The sequence below is a fragment of the Brassica oleracea genome, chromosome C2 (genome assembly GCF_000695525.1).
Source record: "Brassica oleracea var. oleracea cultivar TO1000 chromosome C2, BOL, whole genome shotgun sequence".
Lineage (NCBI taxonomy): Eukaryota > Viridiplantae > Streptophyta > Magnoliopsida > Brassicales > Brassicaceae > Brassica > Brassica oleracea.
This window is the reverse complement of record NC_027749.1, coordinates 37,915,453-37,927,178: the sequence shown is the minus strand read 5'-3', so window position 1 is coordinate 37,927,178 and position 11,726 is coordinate 37,915,453. Positions and strand designations below refer to the sequence as shown.

Here is an 11,726-nt window from a genome sequence, read left to right as displayed (position 1 = left end):
CCAACGGCTCTCTAACGGCTATAATATATCCTTGGAATTCATCGGTTTTTTTCCAAGGAATACATTTTTCCTCGGTATTCCATAAAAATATTCCGACGGATTGATATTTCCTCAGAATTCCGTCGGTATATTTCAAGGAAATTCCGAGGAAACCAAATTTTGTGTTTCCTCGGAATATCCTCGGAAATTCCTCGGGATATTCCGAGGATTTCATTTTCCGTCGGAATGTCCGTCAGAATACCACTGTTTTCTTGTAGTGCTCTCTTCCTAATGGAACTACATTTCCTATCTTGCATACAAGAACAATCTAACTCACTGATACATTGCGCTTGTTGAATGTTCTTCATGTTCCTTCGTTTCATTTTAATCTTGTTAGTGTGCATTCATTGTTAGTACAGAATAACTGCTCTGCTCATTTCTTCCCTCAATTTTGTTATCTTCAGGATGTTTCTCATAGTTTGATGATTGGGAAGGGTGATATTGTCAATAATCTTTACATACTCAATAAACATGCCGTATGCGAGTCTTCTCTGTCTGCTGTTTTCTGTGGATCCTTGTTAGTTGATGGCTCTACATGGCATCAACGCCTTGGTCATCCCTCAGCTGCCAAGTTAAAAACTTTGTCTGGTACTTTGTCTTTGTCTCCATCTAATTTCACTTACATTGATCACTGTCCTGTTTGTCCTCTAGCTAAACAACGTCGTATGTCTTTTCCTTCTCATAATCACATGTCTGATACTCCATTTGCTCTACTTCATTTAGATACATGGGGTCCTTTTGCCAAAGAGTCTGTTGATGGCTTCAAATATTTTTTAACGATTGTAGATGATTACTCACGTGTAACTTGGGTTTACATGCTAAGAATAAAAATGAAGTTTCTTTTGTCTTTCCCAAGTTTATCAAATTGATTTCAACTCAATATGGTGGTGTTGTTAAAGCGATTCGAACTGATAATGCACCTGAATTACATTTTACAGATCTTCTTCAAAAACATGGCATTATTCATTACTTCTCTTGTGCATACACACCTCAACAGAATTATGTTGTTGAAAGAAAGCATCAACATCTTCTTAATGTTGCTAGGTCTCTTTTGTTTCAATCTAATGTCCATGTTGCATATTGGAGTGATTGTGTGTTAACTGATGCATTTCTTATTAATAGAACTTCTTCTCCTCTATTACAATATCGTACTCCATATGAAATGTTGCTTAAAAAACTTCCTGACTATTCTGTTTTGAGAACCTTTGGATGCTTATGTTATGTGAGCACGTTGCAAAATGATAGAAATAAATTCACGGCTTGATCTCTTCCTTCCATATTTTTAGGCTATCCTTCGGGTTATAAGGGGTACAAAATTCTAGACTTAGAAACAAATGATTTTATTTAAACGAATGCTTTCAAACCTGAAAAGCAAAATAAAAAAAAACATTAGAAACAAAAGAGAGGTCTAAAGGTTGGTTTACAAAAGTAAACTAGTCGCTCTTTTAAATTATTGTTCCCCAATAAATGATTTGAATGTTTGATTGGTGAGGGTATGCCTATAATTTTCCACTGATGATTCATCTTTTTACTATCGGCCACTCGAAGATGTAATTTGTTATTCTTAAGCATTTTATTATAAACTAGTGGTTTTCCGGCGCTACGCGCCGGGTTCGTCTATTTTATTTTAAATGAATTTACAATTTATTTTATGGTTTTAGTAAAGAAAATGTGTGTAAAATATTTGAAGATGAATATATGTGGAAAGAGAATGATATTTTTTTCTGATCCATTTGATAGTGGTTAGCGACAGTAGTGTATTACTTTGTTTTGAAGTTGCTTAAGTCAGTGTGGAATAACATAAGTGATCGTGACTGATTGATTCAATAAAAGTAGTATAAAAAACTGATAGTCGTAACAAAGTAAATTCAGTTGAAATTTAAACATAAAGTAAAGTTGATGTCCGAAAAGGAAACATGTAAATGCTTGTGTTTGTTTTGTGATTATCTTGTTTGAAGGAAAATAATCTATTGTTTCATCCTCTTAAACTATTAACAATTTCCGCATACTTTGTATATGTCAAAGATGATGTGGCAATTTCATTTCATGAATCTATAAGTGAATTCTTAATTATGATCTAGCATTGAGCGGACTTGAATTGATTATTTACAGCTTATCCAAAAATTATTTTTCCTATTCAAAAATAAATCTGCACAACATTAATTTACCATAAAGTTACGTACCGTTGTCATAGTTTCCATATGCGTATTGACGAAGATGAAGATGGTTGAGTCCTTTGATAGATTTGTGTTGGAAGAAGTATTGATTTAACCCCTCAATGTAATGAGCCTCTGGATTGTCATTATCCAAACATTGGTTCATTAACGAATGTGTTTGATTCATCATCCTAAGTGGTTCCGCTTCAAAATATAGTAGGTTAAGGTTACAGAAGGGTTTGTGTCTGAAGAGTTTCCGTCACAGCTGTCAATGCTTTTGTCTGAGTTATCTGATACTACCTTATTTGTTTTTATGTGTTTTTGAATAAAGTGGAGAAACATGAATCTTAAATATTTATTTTATTTTCAATTAAAAATAACAACATTTTACATTTTTTATTATTTGTTTTATTTTTCATTTTATATATCATATATTTATTTCACCATTAAAAATCATGAAAATGTAATTATTTTGATTTTTAATACTTGTCTACTTTAATTTTAATAGTTATATATTGAATTATTTATTTAAAACAGTAGTCAATTATATTTAACACAGTAAATATATATATATATATATATACAATCTTCTTCTTTAATTTCTCAAATTATAAATTGAAACGAAGAAAAAATAGCTAATCTATTATTAATAAATTACTTTAAGTTAGGTAAGCAGCATTAAAACCTAATAATAACTATTATTCTTTATATATACATGTTTGTTTGAATCTATATATGTCAATATTTTTGAAAACTAAATGAACTATGTTAATAATTTGATCAAACAGTTTTGTTTCTAAATTTTGAAATTTCGAAAAATGTAATGAATTTCTAAAATATATATATATATATATATATATATATATTTAAAATAGTGTATGATTTTATATTTCTTGTATTAATCATAAGACAATAGATCTTTAACTAAAATAATTAAATAACTGAATTAAATAACAGATTCATAAGAATATAGATCTTATATTAATAGATTTTATTTTTTAAAAATATATCATTGAATAATTTATTTTTATATTTAAATGGTTCTTTTTTTGTCACATTTATTCTCAAATTTTCTTATTTTAGTTATCATAATATATTTTCTTTAAATTTATTTTAATCATAACATTGTACTTTGTTTAATCATATTTCATTTATTTTATTTTGTATTCTTTTTATTTATTAATTTTTTACATCATTAAATATTAAACCAAAAACAACATATCAGCACTTTTTTGAATAAAATGCTATATCTTTCATATCCTCTTATTATTTGAATCAGATATATACCTAATAATCCATATTTTATAAGTAGAGTATATTTTAAATCCAAATTAGATAAACTTTTAAATAAGAAATAATTTTCAAAATAAATTAATAAAATCAATTAAGTTTATATTTTAGTATTTAATATTTTCAAGACTAAAGTTTTATATTTTTCTAAAAGTAGACTTGATGATAAATAGCAGTATCATTTACATGTATACATACTAATGTTTGATATTAAGTCACATAAGTTATATTAACTTAAATAAGTTCTTTTGAAATGAATATTATATATAAAAACTAGTGGTATTCCGGCGCTACGCGCCGGTGGTCCGTATGTTTTATTCTTACATGAGATTACAATTTATTTTATTGTTTTAGTAAAGAAAATATGTTCAAAGATATGAAAATGAAAATATGTTTTAAGAAAATGGTATTTTTTTCTGATCCATTTGAAACTGGTTATCGATCGTAGTGTATTACTTTGTTTTGAAGTTGTTTAATTCAAAGTGGAATAGCATGAGTGGTTGTGACTATGGTTATTTGTTTATTTTTTTTGTATTTTATGTTATACTGATTGTGATATAAGTTATTAGATGTGGTTTCAGTTGTGTTGTTTTTGTCAGGGTAGTTTTTTGAGGCGTTAGCGGTGGTATGGATTGTTTTGTGTTTTTTTTTTTTTTTTGTAAAAGGGCATGTGTTTTGTTTATTTGTTGTGTTGCTTGTAAATTTTTAAGTGGTTTCAGGAAAATATAACCCGTATCTGCACACAAGACATATCATCATCATTACCAAGTTTGGGCATCTTGGGCAGGTAAAAAAACAGAGCCTGCATGATATGTAATGACCAAAAAGTTTGGTTAATTTAGACGTTGCTTGTTAAGGTTTTGTTTTGTTTTTGATGTGGTCGTAGAGTCTAGACAGTGACTGTTTTAAGTCTGGGTATATGTTTATAAAGGAGACGTTCAACTGAAGAATTTAAATAGGACAATGGAGGTAATAAGCTGGAGTTAATTCTCCGGAAACAGGCAAATAACAATTTAATTTGTGTCCTGAAGCTTGGGCTGCAGCTGTTTTCCTTGAATCCTTTTTTTTTGGTCACAGCTAGAAGTTTGAATGTGATGCTCCTTTCGTTAGCTTTCGAGCGAAAGTTCGATCGATGTTATCTTTGACCTGTTGACAAAGTATTAGATTTTTAAGTAGGAGTGGAGTAATCTAAATCGTAAGTGGTTAAGTGATTGTGGGCAAACCTTTTATTATTGGAAGGATGAATCCACAGAAATAGAGGCTGATGAACAATTAGAAAAGCACTTTATCGTAGTTGCAATCATAGCTGGTTGTTCTTAGATAATGCAAGTCCATATTGTCTGTTTTTTATTTATGATATTATTCAAAAGAGGCTGCAGAATATTCAAAGTTTTGTATTCACGATTTTTGTAATTGTATAATATATGTTTTAAAAAGTACGACATACAGAATACCCGGGAGAGGATCCATCCGTGGGTTGCACCTCCCACCCGGGGATTAGGTCTGTGTCTTTAATAGACCCGGGTTTAACCCTTTTTGTTTACAAAAAAAAAAAATAAAAAGTACTACATACAGAAATATATTTCTTCAAAAAAAAACATACATAGAAATATATAATTAACCATTTGCATGTGGCATTTTTTCATTTCCTACTTGAAGATGAGAGAAAATATTGTCAACAACAAAAAAGAAAATATGCAGATAAGCATGAAAGAGGAATGAACTCGCAAAGTGTGTGGAACTATGTTTAGGGGAAAAACCAAAGAGCCTACTGTGGGGTTCAGAATATCTAGGAAATATAGTTACTCGGATGCAGAAACATGAAAAGACAAAAGTATGACATGCAAAATAGTTGTGACACTAAATCAGCTCGCTCTTACTGCCGGTGTAAAACACCTAGTCTTTGGGGCTCTTCATAGGGCTGCGACCTTTTTCTTCAGCCAACTCCTCTCCAATGTCACTGTCTGGCTGAATAGGGCATACCCGTGGAGTGCTTGACCTGTAACATTCACATTAGTTGTGCAGCCTTCATTGTTCAGACGAGGAGGATTGTCAAAGCAGGTGTGATTTTCTTGATTGCTCATTTGCACAAAGTACTTAGCACATAGAGAAGAAGATATTGTGCTACATATACTGTGTTTGTTGCTTACATAATAAATACACTATTTCTTTAGTGACATTGTGTTCCTATAGAATTACCTAACAACGCCAACTGCATTGTCGACATGCATAGCATGAAAAAGCTGAGAATCCACGTTGCAGTTTGCGGTAGCACTTCTGAAATGAGAAATAGCACCATCTGTGTGCTGTGTCAATGCAATCGACGACCGCAGTGCAAAGGAACTCTGGTTCCTGCTTGTATATAATTTTAGAAGGGGTTAAGATATGGTCAACAACATGTTCAACGAAGCTTGAATATGATTATGTGTTTACCTCTGGTGATGCAGTGAAGCCGTGGGTATTGAGTTCGGACAGTGTAACTGATTCAACGTTTTTTAACCCCACCATACTTAGTAAGAGCTCAGGATGATCCTTCATCATTGCCACTCACCCTAGCAGACCAACAAGTTACGATTGAGTTATCAGTTGCCGTTTAAGATGAGCATGTCAATCAACAAAATGAAAGGATTCAAGCTTACTTTTTAAGATAATTATTGCTAACTCCACCGTCGTTGTCAAAATAAAAGTGCATGAGGTTGCGTTGAGAAGCAGCCGCCCTGGAATGATAAAAATTTTAAAAACATATAACAAAAGTGATTGGTCGACTATTTTAAAAAGCTATTAGTCATCTTTGTATTGAAACCTATCGTGATGAAAGAGCATTCTTAAAGGTACATGTGCTTAAAATATAAAAACATGAGCACAAATACTTTGAACAAAAGCAAAACTTGACCTTAAGACCATGCTGCACCTAGCTTAACATTGAGAGGTTTTTGCCACCAACAAACTTTGAGTTAATATTTGTTGCAATAACCACCATTGGTTCAACACCAGAATTCAATAATATTTTATCCAGGTCTGCAGCGACCCCATCAAAACACTCAGACAGAAAGGAATGTCCTTAACATAGGAGAATAAATCCAAATCATCGAACACAAAAATTAGAAAACAAAAATAAGTTAAACTTCCACACTTCATGAAATCAGGAGAATTGTCATATACCTATCGAGCTTTAAGGTTGCCAACATGCCATGAGGCGTTGAGCGCTCTAGGTGTCATGGTTGTAAATGGTTTTGATGCGCCTCTAACTTCTCCAAAGATATCTGCAAACCAAGACAATCATTGACGCTAGTAGCTGATATATATATATATATATATATATATATATATATATATATATATTTATTTATTGTATGGAGCACTTGCACAGGTTGCTAGCAATACGTACCTGTAAAATAAGTGTTGCTATTGGCAAGTGACATGAGCTGATCGTATTTCCGGAACCTGAAGCACACCTTGGGGATTCTCACTTGTATCTGCTACCCCCAACAAAAACAGTATGCTCGGTGTCTAATAGACACTGGCGTCTCATCAAACTTGTAGGTCGGATTGCTTTTTGCAACATCGAAACCATTCAGCTCATACACATTGCTTTCTTCCAAGATATGCCTGAAGGAGTTAAGACGGTAGACGCTGATTGACCCTTGCATTAGCCTGGACTGCGAAAGTAATAAATGAAAGAGAATTCGACGATCACCGAGTCAAAGAATCTGCTTAAAAATATGTACAAACATTTGCAGTTACCTTGTAAAAATAAGGACTATATGAACACCCATCAGTCTGTGACATCTATGTAGTCACATACACGCAAGTCCCATCAAGGGTCTTGTAGTTTGTTCCAATAATCTGGGGATAAAAAATAAATAAACTACGAACAAATATTGGTATGTAATGAATCTAATGACACAAAGCAAAGAGAGCGATAGCTAGACCGGGAATGATGCTTCGTGCAACATTAAAGCCAGCATCAGAGATCCTTCCATGCTCTCTGAGTTGATAGCGAGGCGATAAGATCAGCTGAGCGCACTCTTCAACTCCATATATATTGGGTTTGAGGAAATTGAAGAAATGAAGGAAGCCGGAAGGATGAAGAAGTTGTAGATTCCTACCATTTAATGCCATCACTAACCTCTATCAATTAATCATGGAGAGTGGAGTCTTAAATTAACTTCATCGGTTACAAAACAACAGGAGGCAGCTTGGAATCGCTACGAAAGAGACGACGGTGCAAAGGGTTTTGGTAGTGAGTCTGGTAGCCTATTTTTGATGAACCATTAAAAAATTAAAATTAAAGTTTAATGTTACTAATCTCGCTCCTGGCCGGACCAAATAAAATGGAAAACTAATGGACTATTGAAATACTGCAGTCACCAGTGGCCCAGCCCAAGTAAACGATATAAATAGTTTGGAAGAGTAGGTGTCACCTGGCGCAAAACGCCCTCCTCTACCTGATGACGTGGACGCTTGCGGAAGGACCAAAGTCTATTTTATTTATTAAGATGTGATGGAAACGTAGGCTGTATATGTTTGGTGGTTACTACTTTTTTTTCTTTGACAATTGACTTCTTTAAGACTCAATTATAGCAAGGGACAAAATGTAGTTTACCATATTTATATTCGTAAAGTAGAAGAGAAATTTGTGGTGAAATTTGAGAGTTTGACTAATTTACAATTTTAATTTCTTATTTGAGATAAAAGAAAATATATGTATTGGACATCATTGTTGTCTAACCACTGTAAAAATGGAGTATAAATATTATGTTAATTTGAATTAGATAGAGGACTTAGATCAACATTTGTTGACAAGAAAACTAAACTTATATAATTAACATTTTTTATATATTAAGAGAATTGTTTTCTAAAACAATGTAGTCAGGGCCACCTGCATTTCCTCAATCAATAGAGGCTTCTACTTACAGCATAATCTAACACAACATCAAGAGAAGGGTTGTTCATTGTAAAACTTGACAAATACTGAAGTAGACTACAATTTTTAACAGAAAGGTTATAGGACAATGATAATATTTTCTCATTTCTATAAGCAGCGCAGAAGCACGTCCTCGAACCATGTCGAGATAAGACTCAACTTCATTGGCACATTGATAAGAAGAGCAGAACCGTATTGAAGGACAACCATGACCCGGTAGCTGCTTACACTCTCCCTCTCGTCCAGGGTCTGTGAAGAAGAGAAAACACGACATCAACATTGACTTCCCTCCAGGGGTTTCTAAACCAATATAAAGTAATAAGATACTTGCTTTATACTGTGTGTATCAGTGAAATGAACAAAAAGATAACGCTGTAAGGCTTCCTGGTTATTATGATTGGTATTATTTCATTCAAACAACATTGTAAACCAAAATTGAATATAAAAATCAAAAGGCTTGAGGACGAAACAACAATGTAATCTTACTGGGACTCCAGAAGAAGAATCAGAAAACTTAAGGGCAGTAGATTTGGTAGACCGCAGGAGAGGAGGAACATTGCAACCAGGAGGGTGGTTTGAACTTCCATCAAACAGCAAACTATTTCCAGATTTAATTGTAGTAGATAACAGTATATAACTTACCATAGAGATGACCTCTGAGACCACAATTCATTTTGAATGAATGGAACCTAAACCTGTCTTAACTCAATCACCAAATGCTCGCGTCAAGCTCGGACAGGACCGAGTTCTGAGTGAGATCTTTCAAGGAGCTTTGCCTTTAGCAGGTTTAAGGCTTTGATCTTATTTGGAACCAGTTTCTTTGTCCTGCGGCATAAAAAAACTTTTATTATAACTACATAAAATGCAGTAAGCAAAGTGTAACGAAACCAAGAAAATCTGAAGATTCTTCGGTTATGCCATGCCACCTAGAAGATGTTGCGCGACCATGCGCTCAACTGGAAAATAATATTAATGAGACAAGTCTTCACTTCCTACACTGACACTTGATTTGTCAATGATTATATTTGTATTGTTCATAAACTCGTCCTTTGTTCTCTGCCCATAACTCTTCTGCTTGTTTCTCGCTACACCGTTTTAGGCTGCCATCACTATCATTATCAAGTTAGCTCATTTCATCTTCACCCTAATCTCTCAAAATACGAAGAAGAATAGTATGTACCTGAAACGGAGGCGTTTAAGAATCTGAGATCCCTTGCCCCTCCTGCTAAGGCTGTGAGAGTGCTGATTATATATAGCTATTCAGCAGCTCGATTTGCTTGATGAAGGTAAATTTCACCACCAAAAACAGGTGTGCTGGTCCCTCAGAAAACGCTGGGACAGTTTTGAGACAGAAGGCTCTGTTTCTTGACGGTTAGGACGGTTTAATGTGGTAGAAGAAGGCGCAACGTGATCATGACTGAAACCAAATGAGTTATGACAAGGACACTTGATGGCCGGAGCTGATTTAAAAGGTGTCTTTCAGCCATGTTTTTCAACAGCATGGTTTCACTGAAGCAATCAGTAAATTGCATACATGATTGTTTCTTTTGCAAGCACTTAAATAGCAGAGGGGACAACTTTACCTGAGCGATGATTTTATTTAATAACTTCTTTCTGCCTCGCATTCGCTAGAGATTTCGAGTGTCTCCTTTAGTTGTTTGGTTGCTCTTCCCAGTTCAACATCTTGAAGCTGTGCCTTTCGTCTAAGATTTTGAAGCTGTCAAAACCTTGTATTAGTAAGTTATCAAAGGAGTCAATTAGAGGAACAATAAATGATTCGCTACTAAAAGTAAATTGGTGAGAGAGCTTTTACAATTCAGGGGCAAGATCTCACCTACTGTTTGCTCCACCTATACACACACAAATGGAAAGCAAAAGGGATTGGCCGGTAGATTTCGCCATTCTGGATACCATCAATTGCTCTGAAAAAAAAAGTTTGCGTGATTTGGGTGAAAGAGAAAATCCAGGAAGAAGAGGGATATATAAAGTGTTGAGCCGAGGGTATAAAAATAGATTTATGCCGTTTGGTTTCTTGCAGTAAAGAGTGGAGCTTCATGAAAGTTAAAAGTGGGAAGCAAACGTTGAAGAGAAGAATCAGAACCGACAGTAGCAATTCAGTTTGAGGAAGACGACGCAATTAGATTGCATAGAGTTTTAGATTTCAGACATATTATGGGCCAGACCCGTGGGCTAAAGAGAGATGTGAATGAATAATAACTAAACGGAGAATTTAGAACCAAAGCCTACCCGAAAAAGGAGCAACCGATGGTTTAAGAAAGCATGCCATGTGTCAAAAAAACCTCTCCTTACTTGATGACATGGCGGCCTGTGGAGAGAGAAAAGTCAGTTTTATTATTATATATATATATATTCCTAGCAGATTCAGTGAATTGGTATATATACGATGGTGATGACGAAGGCGTCTCCGGCTCGCTTGCAATCCCAGTAGATTAAAAATCTCCTCCATTACAGAAAGAAGGATGATGAATTCTAGAGCTGTGGAATCACTGTTCTTTTTACGCTCAGAGGCGGTGACACCAATGGCCACCACAATCAGGAACCTCTAGCAAGAGGTTAAGAGCTCCCATGGTAGCTTTTCCTCTAGCCTCAAACCGACGCAAATGGACCGAGCCGATTGTATCTTAAGTGGTTCTTTGATATGCATAAACCAAAAGATAACAGTTACACTACCAGTATTTCCTTATAACTCATATGGATTTTTAATCTGCAATTTTCTCCTCTAGATTTAATTTCTTATAATTGTCTATATTGATATTGGATTAGAGTTCAGTCACTGCAAAACAGATTTATCTTAAATGAAATTACAATTCATTTTATGGTCTTAGTAAAAAAAAATATGAAAATGAAAATATATTGAAAGAGAATGAAATCCATAGTGGTTAGCGACCATAGTGTATTACTTTGTTTTGAAGTTGATTAGTTCAAACTGGAATATCATAAGTGGTTGTTGTAAGTGCAAGATGCAAACACAATAAGGTAATGCATAAAGTAAAGCAAGAGACAACCAAGTACAAGCAGCCCTTAAGCTTTATTAGAAATCGCCTTGTACACTCTATTACAAGTTCTGCTTAATCAGATTTACACAGTCTGTTACACCCTAACAACTGCTATTGAAAGATTCCTAAGCTACCCGCTTGTGTCTCTCTTCTGTCGAGTACTTCAGCCACTGCTTCAGCACGACCCAGAACACTTCCAAGGGCTTCTCTCTCTTTCTATAAGATCAGCCTATGTGTCTCTCTCTATACAGATGACCCCATAGCTATCTTATATTATTCTCCATGTTTCTGAAACCC

General features: G+C 34.3%; 1 long non-coding RNA gene across 2 annotated transcripts; it reads right to left on the bottom strand.

The window, feature by feature from the left end:
• Positions 1-5,296: 5,296 nt before the first annotated feature.
• Positions 5,297-7,580, bottom strand: LOC106326174. 2 transcript variants are annotated; one of them, XR_001267162.1, is made up of 8 exons: positions 7,230-7,580; positions 6,874-7,144; positions 6,648-6,748; positions 6,379-6,545; positions 6,125-6,202; positions 5,919-6,037; positions 5,685-5,837; positions 5,297-5,484 (listed from the first exon to the last, which is right to left on the bottom strand). It is a non-coding gene; the product is annotated as an uncharacterized LOC106326174 (long non-coding RNA). The 2 variants fall into 2 exon arrangements; XR_001267163.1 differs by lacking the exon at positions 6,379-6,545.
• Between the last annotated feature and the right edge of the window lie 4,146 nt (positions 7,581-11,726).